The following is an 18,714-nucleotide window of genomic DNA, read 5'->3' on the forward strand; positions in this document are numbered from 1 at the left end:
CTTTTCTAAGAACTTCTTAAAAACACCTCTGTTGTATTTGGCTTCACCATCACCCCTGGCAATGTATACCCCAGATCTATACTCTAAGAAAAATCATGCCCTGCATAACTCCTTTGAAATTACCCCTCTTACTTTAAATGCATGTCCTCGAGTATTAAACATTTCAACCCTGAGAACAAGATACCAGTTTTCTCCTCTATGGATCCTAAAATTTTGTAAATCTCTATAAAGCCTTCTCTCAGCCTCTACCACTCCAGAGAAATCAGCCCAAGTTTGTCCAACCTCGTCTTTATAGCACATGCTCTCTAATCCAGGCAACATTCTGATAAAACTCTCTAAATTCTCCACATCCTTCTTATAATCAGGCAACCAGAAATGAATACAATACTCCAGACGCAGTCTAACCAGAGTTTTATAAAGCTGTAACATAACTTCCTGACTCTTGATTGCAATGTTTCAACTACTAAATGCAAGCATGCTACATGCCATTTTACCACCTTATCAACCTGTGTAGCCACTTTCAGTGAGCATTAAATGGGAGCCCAAGATCCCTCTGCACATCACTGTAAGTGTCTTGCCATTAATAAAGTGCTGTCCCTTTACAGTTGATCTCCTAAAATGCAAAACCTCACATTTCACTGGATTAAACCCCATCTGCTATTTCTCATCTGCCACTTCTCCACAAGATATGTGCAACTGATTGATACCCAATTGTATCATTTAGCAATCTACACTACCAATTTTTATATCAACTGAAAAATTACTATCACACGTATCTGTTTTTTCATCCAGGTCATTTATAAACATTACAAACAGCAGAGGTCCTAGTACAAATCCCTGCTGAACACCACTAGTCAAAGACCTCCAGTCAGAATAAGTCCCATCGACAACTACCTTCTGCCTTTTCCTTCATTTCCCTTATTGAATAATAGAACACTATTAGCTTCTTGCCAGTCCTCTGGGTCTTTGCATGTGACTGGAAGGCAAAGATTTTGGACGAGGCCCCAGTAATCTCATCCCTCAGTAACTTAGGGTATCTCCCAACAGGCCCTGGCGATTTATTCATCTTGATGTTCTTTAAGAGGCACACTATCTCCTTCTTCACCTCAAAATGCCCTAGCAATCTAGCACAGTACACACTGATCACATTTCTCCTCTCCACATCTCTCTCCTTGGTAAATACTAATGCAAAGTACTCATTTAGACCTCACCCAATCCTTCACTACCAAGCACATGTTTCCTCCTTTATCCTGAATGGTCCTACCCTCTCCCTAGCTATCGTCTTGCTCTTGATGTACGTATACAATGTGTGAATTCTCTTTAATCCTACTTGCAAGGACTTTTCATGCCTCCTCCCAGCTCTTCTAATTCCCTCCTTGAGTTTTTTCTAGCTTCTTTATAATTCTCAGGGGCTCTTATTTTAGCTTCTTAAACATTATATGCGCTTCCTTTCTCTTCTTGACAAAATTCACAACTTCTCTTGATATCCAAGGTTCTCTTGCCTTGCCATCTTTGTCATCCTTCTTACTGGAACATTCCTGTCCTGTACCCTCCCACATCCCATGTGGACTTGCCCAAATACATTTATCCCAATTAACCCCAATACTTTTGTAATTTGTCCTGCTTCACTTTAATATTCTCCCACAAGATCCATTCTTGTCCTTTTCTTTCACTATCTTAAACCTTGAAGGAGCTGTCTGGTCACTTTACCCTAAGTGTTCTCCAAGTGAAAGCTCAGTCATCTGCCCAAGCTCATTTCCCAATACCAGGTCAAATATGGCCCCTCCTCTAGTTGGACTATTGACATACTGATTGAAGAGCCTCCCCTGCATGAACCTAGCAAATTCTTTTTACACTTTTCCCTAGTAGGCCTGCATTTCTAGCAACACACATAAAAGTTGCTGGTGAATATTCCCCAATATCCCAGTGGCTGTAGGGGTGTGGCAGGATGAGTTGCCTAAATGATTATCAATTGTGCATTCACAAGTGCTTTGAAAGGTTGGTTACAGCTAGAATTAACTCAACAAAGAGCTAGACATGCTGCAATTCACCTACCATAACAGTTCTACAGCTAAGGCAATCTCAATCACTCTCCATTCTGCTGAACAACAGCAAAACACACATCAGGCTGCTGTTTATTAATTACAACTCAGCATTCAGTACCATCATCCCCTCAGAATTCATCAGTCAACTTCTAAACCTAAGCTTCTGTACCTCCCTCTGCAACTGGATCCTTGACTTTCTCATCGGAAGACAACATTGACAATCAACTCAGCTCAGGGATGTATGCTTAGCCCACTGCTCTACTCTGTCAAGACTATTTCTAAGCACAGTTTAAACACAATTTATAATTTACAGATAACAACAAGGAGGCATACAGAATTGAGGTAGATCAGCTGATTAAGTGGTGTTGCAACAACAATCTTGCATTTAACATCAGCAAGACAAAGGAATTTATTGTGGACTTCAGCAAGGGAAAGTAGGAGGAAAGGGTGAACAGTTTAAGTTCCTGGGTGTCAACATTTCCGTGGATCTGTTCTGTGTCCAACATGACACAACTCTCCTAACCATCAAAGACATCTTCCAGAAGCAGTAGCCATCAAAGCCCCTCACCACCTGGGACAGGCACTCTTCTTATACCTCCTCCCTGACAGTAGTAACAGAAGTCTGAAGACCCAGTCAATGATTCAGGAACAGTTTATTGCCCTCCATCATTAGATCTCTAAATGATCTCATGAAATCATTAACACTACATTATTATTCTTCATTTGCATTATTTATTTTGTGATTTATAGTAATTTTATGTCTTTGCATTGTACTGTTGTTGCAGAACAAATTACACAGCATTATGGGACAGTGATAATAAACCTGATTCTGATCTCCTTTTGAACATTAACTCCATCCAATCTCTCACCATCTTAAATTAAAATACACCGCCCTTCTGTTACGTGTACAAAAATGGATGAAACACAAGAAATCCCACTGATGCTGAAAATCCAGAGCAACATACGGAAAATACTGGATGAACTTTTCATGCACATCCATCATCAACCCATTTTCCCATCACCATAAAGAGGATAAGATTTCCTTAGTCCTTACCTATCACCCCATGAACCCCCTTATCCAGCACATCATTCTCTGCAACCTCCACTGTCTTTAATGGACCCTACCACTAAGTGCATCTTTACCTTCCCTCCACTCTTCACAGTGATCATTCTTTATGTGTCTCCCTTGTCCACTCACCCCTCCCCGCTAATCTACCTCCTGGCACTTATCCCTGTAAGCGTGACTAACAGTGCTTACAGATGAGACAACACTTCACCTGCAAGTCTGTCAGCATCATCCTCTACATCCAGTGCTCCCAGTCTGGCCTCCATTACATCGATGAGACCCGACATAGATAGGAGGGCCACTTTGTCGTACACCTTCACTTCATCCACCACAAAAAAAAGCAGGATTTCAATTTGACTTCCCATTCTGATATGTCAGTCTATGGCCTCCTTTACTGTCATGAGGCCACTGTCAGATAGGAGGAGCAACAACTCATATTCCACCTTGCTACCTCAAATCTCTGGCATGAACATCGACCTCCCCCGCCTTTCTCTTTTTCCATTCCCCATTCTGGCTCCCTTCTCTTCACCTAGCCATCATCTCTCTCTGGTGCCCTTCCACCTTTCTTTTCTCCCATGGCCTACTGTCCTCTCCTATCAGATTTCTTCTTCTTCAGCCCTTTACCTCTTCCACCTAACACCTCCCAGCTTTTTACTTCATCCCCCTCCCCCACCTACCTCCCCTCACCTGGTCTCACCTGTCACCTTCTTATACTGGCTTCTTCCCTCTTCCCTTCCAGTCCTGATGAAGGATCTTGGCTCAAAATGTTGACTGGTTATCTCCACAAATGCTGCCTGACCTGCTGAATTCCTCTAGCATTTTGTGTATGTTGCAGTGGGTGACCTCATATTTTTCACATCATATTCAATCTACTCACTCCTTGGTCCCTCTTTATATCCTCCTTCCCACTCAGAAACCTACCTAGTTTAGTATCATTTGTAAACCTGGAAATATGTTACTTGATCCCTCAGCAAACTCCTCCGTATTGTGAGCAAATACCTAGAACCTGATCATTAATCCCTGTATTGCATCACTAACAATAGCCTACTAATCAAAGAAAGATGTTTATTCCCATGTTTGGTCTATTTTCAATTACCAAATCTTAATGCTGGTTAACATTATTGCAAAATATCAGGAAACATCACAATGTCAAAGGTGGCATTATTATCATGGATCAAATCTCTTCACATAAACACTAGGGTATTACATTAATTGTGTTTGTGCTGTTTGTTGAGGTAGTCCCAGTTGACCTGGATAAGACTGCATGGTTTAAATCAGTTTAAAGAAATGTGTTTTGTGACTAACTTTCACAGCTTTAAAAATTTCCTTACCTCTACATTTTTAGAATATGAACAGAAATACACCACCAAAACATTTATATTTGTTTAACTGCTTAGATATCACAGAACTGTGTTCAACAGAATTTATGAAAACTGAAAGTACATGATGCACTGCAGGTTAAAATAAGGACAGAGAATCCAAATGTCATGAATATACAGCAAGAAGACAGTGCTAATATTCAAGTTCAGCCATGACTTTACACAGAGTGTGTGGGGGTGCCAGGAGTGGTGATAGAGACAGATACAATAGGGACAATTAAAAACTCTTAGACAAGCACATGGACAAAAGAGGGAAAAAAAATGGAAGGTTATGTAGTAGGGAAGGGTTAGACTGATCTTAGATTAGGTTAAAATGTTGGCACAACATTGTGGGCCAAAAGGCCTGTACTATGCTGTAATGTTCCATGTTCTTAACTTGTTTAATATAGTACAGGTTCAAGAGAGTCCTCTGTAGTTACATAACTGCTAGTTGCAGCATCATCTTCATTCTGCATGTGGCACAGACTGCTGCACTGATAGGGGAACTGCAAACAAAGCTGAATACTGGATTCATCAGCAGAGAACCCAAACTCTGATAATGACAGGGTCACTATTGGAAACAGCTGAACAAACTCTGGCATGGAGCAGCCCAGGAACAATCTCCTGGGACTGAGTTTATTTTCAACCTCAAGCATATTTCTTAGTGCTAAAAATGAGTTCAGTTGTTCTATGACAGGTGAGTTTCCACTCTTTCATTGACTTCTATCTCACTTGAAACTTTTGTAATCACTTGTAATGGAGAAATGCTGTCATAACATCAAAAACAGATTTTTTAATCTAATCCAATGTCATGATTTGCATAACGGTTACCAAGTTATTTTAGTAAAGTCCAGGGTATCAATGACTAGGTGATTTGATTAGCATTGCTTGATATTTCTGTTAATGACACCTTTCCTTGGCTAGCCCCACCTTTGGACCAATAAAGATGATGGACAGGCTACACCACAGTAGGTGCTTACATAGTTATAGATGCATTAAAACCATCAAACTCTAGTCTCAATGCCAGCAATCCTGTATGTCATGTCGGAGGCGCTGAGACCAGCGATCCTTAGATTGGAGACTGGTTCCAGGTTGGAAGACTGTGGGAGGTCCACAAGGGCCGATAACCTCCAAGTCACAGTGCCCAGAGGTCCACGCAAGTCTAGAAATCTATTTCCTTCCGAGTCCAGAAGAGGAGACCCATAGGTTAACCTCAGTGAAGTCCGGATGGCAAAGCTGAAGATCCAAGTTTAGGGCATGCGGAGTCCAGAGGTAGAAGCCTGAAGGTAGATGTCCATAAGAGTCACAAGGGCCCAGGTCAAACCTGTGATCAGAATCCTGGGGCAGAGTCCAAAGTAGCAGGACTGAAGTCTGACAGTTTGAGAATCCAGGGACAAAGACAGGAGAATAGAGGCGGTCTGTCAGATTGGATGCCTGTCTGGATGCATAAGTGAGTGGGAGGGATTGGAAAGGGGCTTGTTTTACTGCTGTCTTATTTTCCTGTCACTGTTGCAGCTTGTGTTGTTCTGTAAAACATCGTGGCTTGCTATGCCAGTATCATAACAGTTGGCAACACTTGCAGGCACATCCTTGGGTGTGTTAGTTGTTAATACATTTCACTGTGTTTTGGTGTACATGGGATAAATAAATCTGAATCTAATGGGATAATCTTCAGTTCAACTACAAGAGCGACAGGCTCTGAAGCAGATTTCCACCATTACATTTGGAATTACATTACAAATGGAGTGAACTAAATTGGCCAAAAATAGGTCCCTTTGGCATTGGTCACTTCAAGATTAGGGAAGAGTCAGCCCCTCATTATTTATAAATTTTTAATTCCATCTAGCACAGGGGTTCCCAACCTGCGGTCCACTGACCCCTTGGTTAGTGGTAAGGCTCCATGGCATAAAAAAGGTTGGGAACCCCTGGTCTAGTAGAACATCCTCCTATTTGTTGCTGATGACTGGCAGTTTGCAGAGTTGCAATTAATGTGTAGATTATGTGGATACCACAGTGCTTCTAATGACCAGCACACATGCCCATATTGAAGCATATCAACATCTCCTTTCCCTGAATGCCTGAAAGTTCTGCTTCATAACTGTTCTTGCACTTTCCTCATTCAACCAAAGTTGGCCATTTCATTACAGAGCAGGAGGAACGGAAACAAGGAATACATCAGGTAACAAGATTACAGCTAATTTTACAAGTCTGTTATTTCATGTGAATACTCAATTTTCTGCTGCAATTCACATTTAGATTTATACAGTGAAATGTGTCATTTGCATTAACAACCAGAACAAACTAAGGATGTGCTGGGGGCAGCCTGCGAGTGTTACCACACATTCCGCCACCAATTAAACTTGCCCACCATGTTCAGCAGAACAACACAAGCATCAACAAGATCTGTTAATTACCAATGTGGCTGAGCAACTTGTGACACAATGAGGATATCCTTAGTGTGAAGACAGGAAATAATCTTAAAAATAACCGAAGCAGGTTGAAAGCATATTGAAATAAAGTAGGTTCACCACAAACTATTAAACACAAATCTGCCTTCTGACAAACAATTAAGCAGCCATTTTCTCCAGCTGGAGATTTTAGAACAAGGGAGTACCATCTCAGGATTAAGGGTTTCTCATTTAAGATAATGGAAAAATTAATCGTGCATTAGATGTTATGCGTAGAATTATATTTGAGGCTGTGCACTGTATTTTGGACACCAAGTAAGTGAAAAACAATGAGATCAGGTGTGAATTCGAAATTGTGCCACAGAATCAGCAGTAATTATGCTGACTAGCAGAGCAAACTCTAAACTCCACATGGCCTCTCATTTCAAAACAGTTATATGGCCACTGCTGTTTGTGAGGTCTTGGTGTGCCCAATTCAGTTGTCCTTCAACAGCTACAATACATCAACGTCTTTAGCTTTAAATTCTTCATCGTCCAAACGTTGTGAAGTGTTACAGAACTGTAAATTCATTTGATTTTGATCCCAAAACAATGCCCTACTCACAAACAAAAGTGACTTACCCATCAAGAGACAACAACATATCACTATTGAAAAATGACTGAACATATTTACAGCAATTTTAACATGGTTAACCAGCAAACCAAAAACAAACACATTTCCTTCGAAATCACAACCTGACTTTGGGGCTGAAGGTGGAAATGAAGCATTTAGGGAATTGGCTGAACGTCTGTAGCAAGGATATTTTTGGAAGGGGCAGTGCGGGAGGTGCAATCATGGCAGGGGATGTTGTGGCAGTAGAGTGAGAAAGTTAAGATTGGGAAGTGGTGTCAAGAATTGCGGCAAAGGGTTAAGGAGAGAATAAGATTCCTTTTCATTTCAGAATTGGAGACGGTAAGGAATAGTGCGATTAAAGCCAAGAAAGTGATTAAAGCCAAGGATGGGGATTGGAGTGCGAGGTTGTGGTTGTGATGGGAGATAACGATCAACGATTGTGGGGATGTAACTGGTGAAAATGACTCTGGTAATGGTCAGGGTGGTTCATATAATGATGGGGGAGGAGTGAAAACCTGGGGAGGAACGTGGGAGGAGGAGTGGAGTACTGGTGGGGGGGTGAGGAGGAGCGGAGTCCAGGTGGGGGGGGGGAAACGAGGAAGAGCGGAGTCCCGGGGGGGGGAGAGGGACGGGGATGAGTGGAGTCCCGGGGGGGGGGAGGGGGATGGGGACGGGGATGAGCGGAGTCCTGGGGGAGAGGGGGAGAGGGGGAGGGGGACGGGGAGGAGCGGAGTCCCGGGGGAGAGGGGGAGGGGGACGGGGAGGAGCGGAGTCCCGGTGGGGGGGAGCAGAAGAGGGGAGTCGGGGGGGAGAGGAGGGGAGTCCGGGGGTGGGGGAGGGGAGGGGGGAGGAGGGGAGGGGGGAGGAGGGGGGGGGAGGAGGGGAGGGGGGAGGGGGAGGGGGGAGGGGGGAGGGGGGAGGGGGGAGGGGGGAGGGGAGGGGGGGGGGGGAGGGAAGGGGGGAGGGGGGAGGGGAGGAGGGGAGGAGGGGAGGAGGGGGGAGGGGGGGAGGGGAGGAGGGGAGGAGGGGAGGAGGGGAGGGGAGGAGTCCTGGGGGGTTGGGGGGAGGACAGGAGCGGAGTCCTGGGGGGTTGGGGGGAGGACAGGAGTGGTCCTGGGGGGGGTGGGGGAGGGAAGGAGAGGAGCAGAGACCTTGGGGGGAGGGGAGGAGCAGAGTCCTGGGGAGGGGAGGGGAGTCCTGGGGGTGGGGGAGGGGATTAGAGGAGCGGAGTCCTGGGGGGGGGGGAGTAGGGAAGGAGAGGAGCGGAGTCCTGGGGGGGGGGAGGGGGGAAGGAGAGGAGCGGAGTCCTGGGGGGGGGGAGGAGGGAAGGAGAGGAGCGGAGTCCTGGGGGGGGGGAGGAGGGAAGGAGAGGAGCGGAGGGAAGGAGAGGAGCGGAGTCCTTGGGGGGGGAGGGAAGGAGAGGAGCGGAGTCCTTGGGGGGGGGAGGGAAGGAGAGGAGCGGAGTCCTGGGTGGGGGAGGGAAGGAGAGGAGCGGAGTCCTGGGGGGGGGGGGGGAAGGAGTGGAGCGGAGTCCTGGAGGGGTGGGGGAGGGAAGGAGAGGAGTCCTGGGGGGCGGGAAGGAGAGGAGCAGAGTCATGGGGGGGGTGGGGGAGGGAAGGAGAGGAGCGGAGTCATGGGGGGTGGGGGAGGGAAGGAGAGGAGCGGAGTCCTGGGAGGGGTGGGGGAGGGAAGGAGAGGAGCGGAGTCCTGGGAGGGGTGGGGGAGGGAAGGAGCGGTGCGGTCCTAGGGAAGGGGGGCGGGGGAGGGGAGGAGAGGAGCAGAGTCCTGGGGGAGAGGGGGAGGGGAGGAGCGGAGTCCTGTTGGGGGTGAGGGAGGAGCGGAGTCTTGTGAGGGGGGGAGGGAGGAGGGGAGTCTGGGGGGGAGGGGAGTCCTGGGGGAGGGGGAGGGGAGTCCTGGAGGGTTGGAGGGAGGGGAGGAGTGGAGTCCTGGGGGGAGGACAGGAGCAGAGTCCTTGGGGAGTTGGGGGGAAGGACAGGAGCAGAGTCCTGGGGGAGTTGGGGGGAGGACAGGAGCAGAGTCCTGGGGGGTTGGGGGAGGACAGGAGCAGAGTCCTGGGGGGTTGGGGGAGGACAGGAGCAGAGTCCTGGGGGGTTGGGGGGAGGACAGGAGCGGAGTCCTGGGGGTGGGGGGAGGGAAGGAGAGGAGCAGAATCCTGGGGGGGAGGGGAGGAGCAGAGTCCTGGGGGGGGTGGGGAGGGAAGGAGAGGAGCGGAGTTCTGGGGGGGGGTGGGGAGGGAAGGAGTGGAGCGGAGTCCTGGGGGGGTGGGGGAGGGAAGGAGAGGAGCGGAGTCCTGGGGGGGGGAGGGAAGGAGTGGAGCGGAGTCCTGGGGGGGGGGGGAGAGAAGGAGTGGAGCGGAGTCCTGGGGGGGGGTGGGGAGGGGAGGAGAGGAGCAGAGTAGTGGGGGAGAGAGGGAGGGGAGGAGCGGAGTCCTGTGGGGGGGGTAGGGAGGAGCGGAGTCTTGTGGCGGGGGGGAGGAGCAGAGTCTTAGGGGAGGGGGGAGGGGAGTCCTGGAGGGTTGGAGGGAGGGGAGGAGCGGAGTCCTGGGGGGAGGACAGGAGCAGAGTCCTGGGGGAGTTGGGGGGAGGACAGGAGCGGAGTCCTGGGGGGGTGGGGGGAGGGAAGGAGAGGAGCCTAGTCCTGGGGGGGTGGGGAGGAGCAGAGTCCTGGGGAGGGGAGGAGTGGAGTCCTGGGGAGGGGGGAGGGGAGGAGCGGAGTGGAGTCCTGGGGGGGTGGGGGAGGGGAGGAGAGGAGCAGAGGAGTCCCGGGGGAGTGGGGGGTGAGAGGAGGAGGGGAGTCCTGGGGGTGGGGGAGGGAAGGAGAGGAGCGGAGTCCTTCGGGGGGGGGGTGGGGGAGGGAAGGAGAGGAGCGGAGTCCTGGGGGGGGGAGGGAAGGAGAGAAGCGGAGTCCTTGGGGGGGGAGGGAAGGAGAGGAGCGGAGTCCTTGGGGGGGGTGGGGGAGGGAAGGAGAGGAGCGGAGTCCTGGGTGGGGGAGGGACGGAGAGGAGCGGAGTCCTGGGTGGGGGAGGGAAGGAGAGGAGCGGAGTCCTGGGGGGGGGGGAGGGAAGGAGTGGAGCGGAGTCCTGGAGGGGTGGGGGAGGGAAGGAGAGGAGTCCTGGGGGGAGGGAAGGAGAGGAGCAGAGTCATGGGGGGGGTGGGGGAGGGAAGGAGAGGAGCGGAGTCATGGGGGGTGGGGGAGGGAAGGAGAGGAGCGGAGTCCTGGGAGGGGTGGGGGAGGGAAGGAGAGGAGCGGAGTCCTGGGAGGGGTGGGGGAGGGAAGGAGAGGAGCGGAGTCCTGGGAGGGGTGGGGGAGGGAAGGAGCGGTGCGGTCCTAGGGAAGGGGGGCGGGGGAGGGGAGGAGAGGAGCAGAGTCCTGGGGGAGAGGGGGAGGGGAGGAGCGGAGTCCTGTTGGGGGTGAGGGAGGAGCGGAGTCTTGTGAGGGGGGGAGGGAGGAGGGGAGTCTGGGGGGGAGGGGAGTCCTGGGGGAGGGGGAGGGGAGTCCTGGAGGGTTGGAGGGAGGGGAGGAGTGGAGTCCTGGGGGGAGGACAGGAGCAGAGTCCTTGGGGAGTTGGGGGGAAGGACAGGAGCAGAGTCCTGGGGGAGTTGGGGGGAGGACAGGAGCAGAGTCCTGGGGGGTTGGGGGGAGGACAGGAGCAGAGTCCTGGGGGGTTGGGGGGAGGACAGGAGCAGAGTCCTGGGGGGTTGGGGGGAGGACAGGAGCGGAGTCCTGGGGGTGGGGGGAGGGAAGGAGAGGAGCAGAATCCTGGGGGGAGGGGAGGAGCAGAGTCCTGGGGGGGGTGGGGAGGGAAGGAGAGGAGCGGAGTTCTGGGGGGGGGTGGGGAGGGAAGGAGTGGAGCGGAGTCCTGGGGGGGTGGGGGAGGGAAGGAGAGGAGCGGAGTCCTGGGGGGGGGAGGGAAGGAGTGGAGCGGAGTCCTGGGGGGGGTGGGGAGAGAAGGAGTGGAGCGGAGTCCTGGGGGGGGTGGGGAGGGAAGGAGAGGAGCGGAGTCCTGGGGTGTGGGGAGGGGAGGAGAGGAGCAGAGTAGTGGGGGAGAGAGGGAGGGGAGGAGCGGAGTCCTGTGGGGGGGGTAGGGAGGAGCGGAGTCTTGTGGCGGGGGGGAGGAGCAGAGTCTTAGGGGAGGGGGGAGGGGAGTCCTGGAGGGTTGGAGGGAGGGGAGGAGCGGAGTCCTGGGGGGAGGACAGGAGCAGAGTCCTGGGGGAGTTGGGGGGAGGACAGGAGCGGAGTCCTGGGGGGGTGGGGGGAGGGAAGGAGAGGAGCCTAGTCCTGGGGGGGTGGGGAGGAGCAGAGTCCTGGGGAGGGGAGGAGTGGAGTCCTGGGGAGGGGGGAGGGGAGGAGCGGAGTGGAGTCCTGGGGGGTGGGGGAGGGGAGGAGAGGAGCAGAGGAGTCCCGGGGGAGTGGGGGGTGAGAGGAGGAGGGGAGTCCTGGGGGTGGAGGAGGGAAGGAGAGGAGCGGAGTCCTTCGGGGGGGGGTGGGGGAGGGAAGGAGAGGAGCGGAGTCCTGGGGGGGGGAGGGAAGGAGAGGAGCGGATTCCTGGGGGGGTGGGGGAGGGAAGGAGAGGAGCAGAGTCCTGGGGTGTGGGGAGGGGGGGTGAGGAGCAGAGTCCTGGGGGAGAGGGGGAGGGGAGGAGCGGAGTCCTGTGGGGGGGGGAGGGAGCAGAGTCTTAGGGGAGGGGGAGGGGAGTCCTGGAGGGTTGGAGGGAGGGGAGGAGCGGAGTCCTGGGGGGAGGACAGGAGCAGAGTCCTGGGGGAGTTGGGGGGAGGACAGGAGCGGAGTCCTGGGGGGGTGGGGGGAGGGAAGGAGAGGAGCCGAGTCCTGGGGGGAGGGGAGGAGCAGAGTCCTGGGGAGGGGAGGAGTGGAGTGGAGTCCTGGGGGGTGGGGGAAGGGAGGAGCGGAGTGGAGTCCTGGGGGGGTGGGGGAGGGGAGGAGAGGAGCAGAGGAGTCCCGGGGGAGTGGGGGGTGAGAGGAGGAGGGGAGTCCTGGGGGTGGAGGAGGGAAGGAGAGGAGCGGAGTCCTTCGGGGTTGGGGGAGGGAAGGAGAGGAGCGGAGTCCTGGGGGGGGGGAGGGAAGGAGAGGAGCGGATTCCTGGGGGGGGTGGGGGAGAGAAGGAGAGGAGCAGAGTCCTGGGGTGTGGGGAGGGGAGGAGAGGAGCAGAGTCCTGGGGGAGAGGGGGAGGGGAGGAGCGGAGTCCTGTGGGGGGGGGGAGGGAGGAGCGGAGTCTTGTGGCGGGGGGGAGGAGCAGAGTCTTGGGGTGGGGGGGAGGAGCAGAGTCTTGGGGAGGAGCAGAGTCTTGGGGAGGGGGGATGGGAGGAGGAGGAGGGGAGTCCCGGGGGAGCGGGGGTGGGAGGAGGAGGAGGAGGAGGGGAAGGGGAGTCCCGGGGGAGGGGGGGTGGGAGGAGGAGGAGGAGGAGGGGAGTCCCGGGGGAGGGGGGGTGGGAGGAGGAGGAGGGGAGTCCCGGGGGAGTGGGGGTGGGAGGAGGAGGAGGGGGGTCCCGGGGGAGGGGGGTAGGAGGAGGAGGAGGGGAGTCCCGGGGGAGGGGGTGTGGGAGGAGGAGGGGAGTTCCGGGGGTGGGAGGAGGAGGGGTGTCCCAGGGAGGGGGGGTTGAGAGGAGGAGGAGGGGAGTCCCGGGGAGGGGGGGGTGAGAGGAGGATAGGATTCCCGGGGAGGGGGGGTTGAGAGGAGGATGGGAGTCCCGGGGAGGGGGGGTTGAGAGGAGGAGGGGAGTCCCGGGGAGGGGGGGTTGAGAGGAGGAGGGGAGTCCCGGGGGAGGGGGGGTTGAGAGGAGGAGGGGAGTCCCGGGGGAGGGGGGGTTGAGAGGAGGAGGGGAGTCCCGGGGGAGGGGGGGTTGAGAGGAGGAGGGGAGTCCCGGGGGAGGGGGGGTTGAGAGGAGGAGGGGAGTCCCGGGGGAGGGGGGGTTGAGAGGAGGAGCGGTCCTGGGGGAGGGGGTTGGGAGGAGTGTAGTCTTGGGGGGCGAGGGATGGGGAGGAGTGGTAATCCTGGGGGATTGGTGTTGGGCGCTTTGGTTTGCAAGATTTGAGTTTAGTGGATTATAATCTGTGGGGGAGGGGTGCGCTGGGGTTGGTCCTGATGACCTGGTACAACGGCGCGAGTGGGGATCGAGGGCCGAGAATTTGAGTAGAAATCATTCCGTGGTTGGGGAAGATTGGGGGTGGGGGGAGATGTTTGCTTCAAGGCCTCGGGCCCAGCAGGCTGAAGGAGCTCCTCGTATCCAGGCGGTCCGCATTGAACTCCAGGGATCGTGTGGGAAGGGAGGTTGGGGTAGGATGCAGGGAACTGAAACGCAGCAAACACCCTCGGAGCCCACCAATACTCCACAAAACGCAAAGCAACTGCATAGATATTTACCTCACGCCAACCACGTTTAAAACCCTTTCTCTCGGCGTCTCTCTCGAGCTCGCGGGCGCGCGCGGGCAAACAAACGGACCTCAAAACTATCCCGCCTCCTGTGCTTCGCGCTGATTGGACCATCCCGCCCTTCTAACGGGACGGACTTACGCAGAGACCAATGGAAATGGGGAACTGGAGAGGAGCCTGAAAGTGAATTGGTTCCCCTTTGCGTCGCTCTGAAGCGGAAGGCGGGACGCGTATTAGAGGCGGGCTCGCGCACTGGCAAGCAAACGAACTCAAACCTATCCCGCCTCCGTGCCTCGTAATGAATGGACGATCGCAATATCGTCCCGCCCTTCTGATGCGACCGTGTGCACTGGGAACCAATAGAAACCGGGTGGTGGAGAAGGGGCTGAGAACGAATTGGTTACGGGCCGCATCGCTCCGAAATGGAAGGCGGGACTCTTGGCGCAGGAGGACACGCGCGCTCTCGCGGTTGTTTTTCAGGCGGAGAGAGTGAGAAGGCTCGGGCGTTACGTCATCGCACTGCCCCGTTCTATCCAATAAGGAGGACAGTCAGTGTTAAACAGCCGCGCCTCTTGCCCCGCCCACTGTAATGTTGTTGCGTACGATGGTTGGTTTCTGTCGTCTTTCACACTCAAACTGGGGGTTGAAGGAAAGAAGAATCTCGTTTGGTGCATTTTATTGATATATGTATAATTGTCTTGACCAATCTCTTGGAGCTGCTTGAGAGGATTGAAAGGCAGAGCCCCTCCACTAGAGCCTGATTATTGGTTAACTTGAACGTCAATCATCAATAAAGAGGCGGGGCAAATTACAGTTGTGGTCCCGCCCCCTTTGGCGTAGGATTTGTTGCTCGAAATTGGAACGGTTTATTATTGTAATATATGCCAAGATACAGTGAAAAACCTCTCTAGCATACAGATCAAACCATTACACCGTTGTTTGAGCTAGAACAAAGTAAAACAATAACAATGCAGAATCAAGTGTTAAATTTATAGAGCGAGTGCAGTACAAGTAAACAATAAAGTGCAAAATCATAATGATGTAAGTTCTGACGCTAAGATCCAAGATTGTTTAATGTCATTTCCAGTACAAAGTGTAAAGGAGAACGAAATAATTGTTACTCTGGATCTGATGCAGCACAAAAAAAATAAGATTTAAAAAACACAATAATTTAAAAACACAATAAATATAAATACGTAGCTTGGATGTCCAGCCGTAAAGTGATGCTTGGCACAGGAGTGTCTGTACATAAAGTGACTCTGACGGGAAATTATAAAGTAGTGGTGGTTGGGGGTGTGGAGGGGTGGGTTACTGGGTGGAGGTGTTGATCAGCCTTACTGCTTGGGGAACGTAATTGTTTTGAGCCTGGTGGCCCTGGCGTTGATGCTACGTAGCCTCCTCCGTGATGGGAGTGGGACAAACAGAGTAGTTGGGATCCTCTATGATACATCATTTTTCAAGAGTCTGGTAACAGTGGTTTAGAAGCTGTTCTTCAGCCTTGCTTTCGTGCTTTCAGGCGTTGTTCCTTGCTCACTGTTATTTTGTATTGGAATTGTTTTATTATTGTTACATATCACGAGATGCAGTGAGAAGCTTGTCTTGCACACCGTTCATACAAATCAATTAAATTGAGCTAGAATAAGATAAAACAATAACAATGCAGAATCAAATGTAAAAGCTACCGAGAGAGTACAGTGCCGGTATCCGATAAAGTGCCAGATCACAACGAGGTAGATGGTAAAGCCGAGTCCAGCTATCGTATTCAAGAATCATTCTTCTTGCGCTTTGATTGGCTCTGCTGGCTGTCCATTATTGGCGTTCCGTGATCCTGATTCGACAATTCTTTGTTACAGCACATGACGTTTCAATGTGCTCAGTCATTGGTGTCGCCTCCGTGTGTGTTGTATCAGACTGCTTCCAGATGGCAGCCTTCCTGTCTGTGTACACAGCGCGCCGCTACGATTGTCAGAGGCTGTGTTCTACGTTTGCATGTGCATTTTGTTACGAATATATTATAATTCTAATATATATAAAAACATGCATTTGCAACGAAGAGAGTTCAGGAATGATTACCCAGCCCAGTTCTTGGGAGGGTGGGCTGACCCATAAGGAGAGGTTAGACAAGGCTGCCGCTCTCTAGAGGCTAGAAGCATCTATCATTCAGGACCCCCGTCTCACACAGGGCACGGCCTCTTCTCATTGCTACCATCAAAGAGGAAGTAGCCTGAAAACACACGCTCAAAATTCTTCCCCCACCACCAACAAATTTCTGAATGGACAATAAACCCATGAACACTGCCTCAGAATTTTTTCTTGTTTGTTCTCTTTTTGCACTACTTATTTAATTTAATATGCATATATTTCTTATTGTAATTTATAGATTTTAATTATGTATTGCAATGTACTGCTGCCGCAAAAGGACATAGATGCAAGAGGTTCTGCAGATGCTGGAAATCCAAAGCAACACACACAAAATGCTGGAGGGAGAAAAAGGGAACTCAGCAGCCCAGGCAGCATCTATGGAAGTTAATAAAGTCAACATTTCGGGCTGAGACCCTTCTTCAGGACTGGAAAAGAAGGGGAGAGACGCCAGAATAGAAAGGTGGAGAGAGGGGAAGGAGGACTAGTAGAAGGTGATAGGTAAATTCAGGAGGGTGGGAAAGGAGGCTGGAGAAGAAGGAATCTGATAAGAGAGGAAAGTGAACCATGGGGAAAAGGAGAGGACACCAGGGGAAGGTGATACACAGGAGAGGAGAAAAGGTAAGAGGCCAGAATGGGAAATTGAAGAAGAGGGAAGGGGAAGGGAAATAAATTACTGGAAGGAGAAATAGACATTCATGCCATCAGGTTGGAGGCTACCTAGACAGAATATGAGGTGTTGCTCCTCTACCTGAGGTGATCTCATTCTGACAAAAGAGGAGGCCATGTCGGAACGGGAATGAGGATGGGCTTAAAATGGTTGGCCACCAGGAAATTCTGCTTCTTGTGAATGAAGTGGAGGGGCTCGACAAATCAACCCCCAATTTACATTGGGCCTCACCAGTGCAGAGGAGGCCGTGTATGCCAGTGATTTTAAACCTGATTCTGAAGAATGGGCCATCATAAACACAAGAGATTCTGCAGATGCTGAAAATCCAGAGCAACACACACACAAAATGCTGGAGGAACTCAGCAGGTCATGCAACATCGAAGGAGGGGAATAAACAGTTGACATTTCAGGCTAAAACCTTTCTCAAGAATCCAGAATGAGCAATCGTCTCAATGAGGTGAGAATTCTCACAGGGCTGGACATGGTCCACTCAGGGAGATATTTCTTAATCACAATCTCAGTGTAGCAGCTACTTTCCCAATGAAGACTTGATCCAAAATGTCTTTTATCCATTGATGCTGCCTGGCCCACTTGAGTTCCTCCAGTAATTTGTGTGTTGCTCTGGATTTCCAACATCTGCAACCTCTTTTTGTGTCTCCACAATGACCACTTTGCACTACAACGGACTCTGTTATTGTTCTTCTAATTCTGAATCAGTTTGTTATCACTGATTTATGTCATGATTCTTTTTGTTTTGTAGCAGCAGCTCAATGCAATACGGTAAAATACTTTAAGATACAATAAGAATTTTTTAAAATAGAGGGAAAAATACTGAGGTCCTGTTCATGGGTTCATGGACCATTCAGAAATCTGATGGCAAATGGGAAGAACCTGTTCCTAAAATGTTGAGGCTGTTTCCTCAGGTCCCTGTACTTCCTTCCGGAAGAGGCCATGTCCTGGGCATGAATGTTGTGTGTTTAATATTCAGTTTTATTTGAATAATACACAGGAGGCCAGGTCACCGATTGCTCTTCACAGAAGGCTGGATCAGCATTCGCTCTTCATGGGAAGCTAGGTCAGCGGTCATTCTCCACAGGAAGCTGGGTCAGGCCAGAGGTCAAAAGGCCGTGGGTCAGTGGTCACTCCCCCAGGAAGGACTGAGTTTGAGCTGTCACTCTCCTCAATGCCGACAGAGGATGGTTTTGAAATTCCAAGGTGATTACTAGTGTGGACTGGTGTTTACATTGGTCTCCTTCAGTTTTCCTGAGTTATCTTTCTTGTTGCTGAGTGGCAGGCGAGTGATATGTTAGTTTTTTTGGCAAGGGAGGCGTTGAGGATTGGGGGTCTGATGTTCTTGTTGATGGTGTTTTTCCATGTGGGTGATCTGTTAGATTTTTGTGTACAAGAGACGGGTAGGTGGTTTGATGTTATTGACGCTTTTTTTTTGCTTGGGAGGGGCTTGGGGGTTAAGGATTTGATGTTTTAGCTGCTGTGTCCAGGTGGGTAATTTGTTAGTTTTTGTGCAAGGGAGGGGTGGGGGGGGTTGGTGTTCACATGTTTTTTTTCTTTTTCTTTTACATGCATAGGGGGAGGTTTATGTCCTTTCTTTCAATGACCATGGTTTTTCTGTATTTCATGGCTATCTGGAGAAGATGAATCTCAGAGTTGTATTCTACATACATATTTTGATAATAAAATGAACATTTGCAACTTTTACTATTGTAACTATATTGTTTACATAATGCATTGTATTGTATTATTTATTGCATTGTATTATTTATTGTATTATTGTATTATAATACATTGTATTATTTATTGTTTACATAATGCATTGCAGGTTAAATGTACAAGTACGTGAAGGGCATACGTCATCACACCACTACATCATAAGTGTGCACATCACTAAAAGTAAAATGAAGCTAAGCACACGCATCTCCCAGCTCTGTGCTTTTCTTTCAATTAGTTTTATGTTTTGGAGTTACAAAACATACCAGTGGTGACAAGGA

At 51.2% G+C, this 18,714-nt stretch overlaps 1 protein-coding gene across 2 annotated transcripts in view; it reads right to left on the bottom strand.

Moving 5' to 3' along the window:
• paip2b (poly(A) binding protein interacting protein 2B) overlaps positions 1-14,009 on the bottom strand; it is a 122,679-nt gene extending 108,670 nt beyond the window's left edge. Inside the window, exon 1 of one of the 2 annotated variants that reach the window (XM_063047161.1) lies at positions 13,891-14,009. The gene's annotated coding sequence lies outside the window, so the exon portion shown is untranslated. The remainder of the gene's footprint in view (positions 1-13,890) is intronic. The other variant, XM_063047159.1, reaches the window with a different exon arrangement.
• Between the last annotated feature and the right edge of the window lie 4,705 nt (positions 14,010-18,714).

The sequence above is a fragment of the Mobula hypostoma genome, chromosome 4 (assembly GCF_963921235.1).
Source record: "Mobula hypostoma chromosome 4, sMobHyp1.1, whole genome shotgun sequence".
NCBI lineage: Eukaryota > Metazoa > Chordata > Chondrichthyes > Myliobatiformes > Myliobatidae > Mobula > Mobula hypostoma.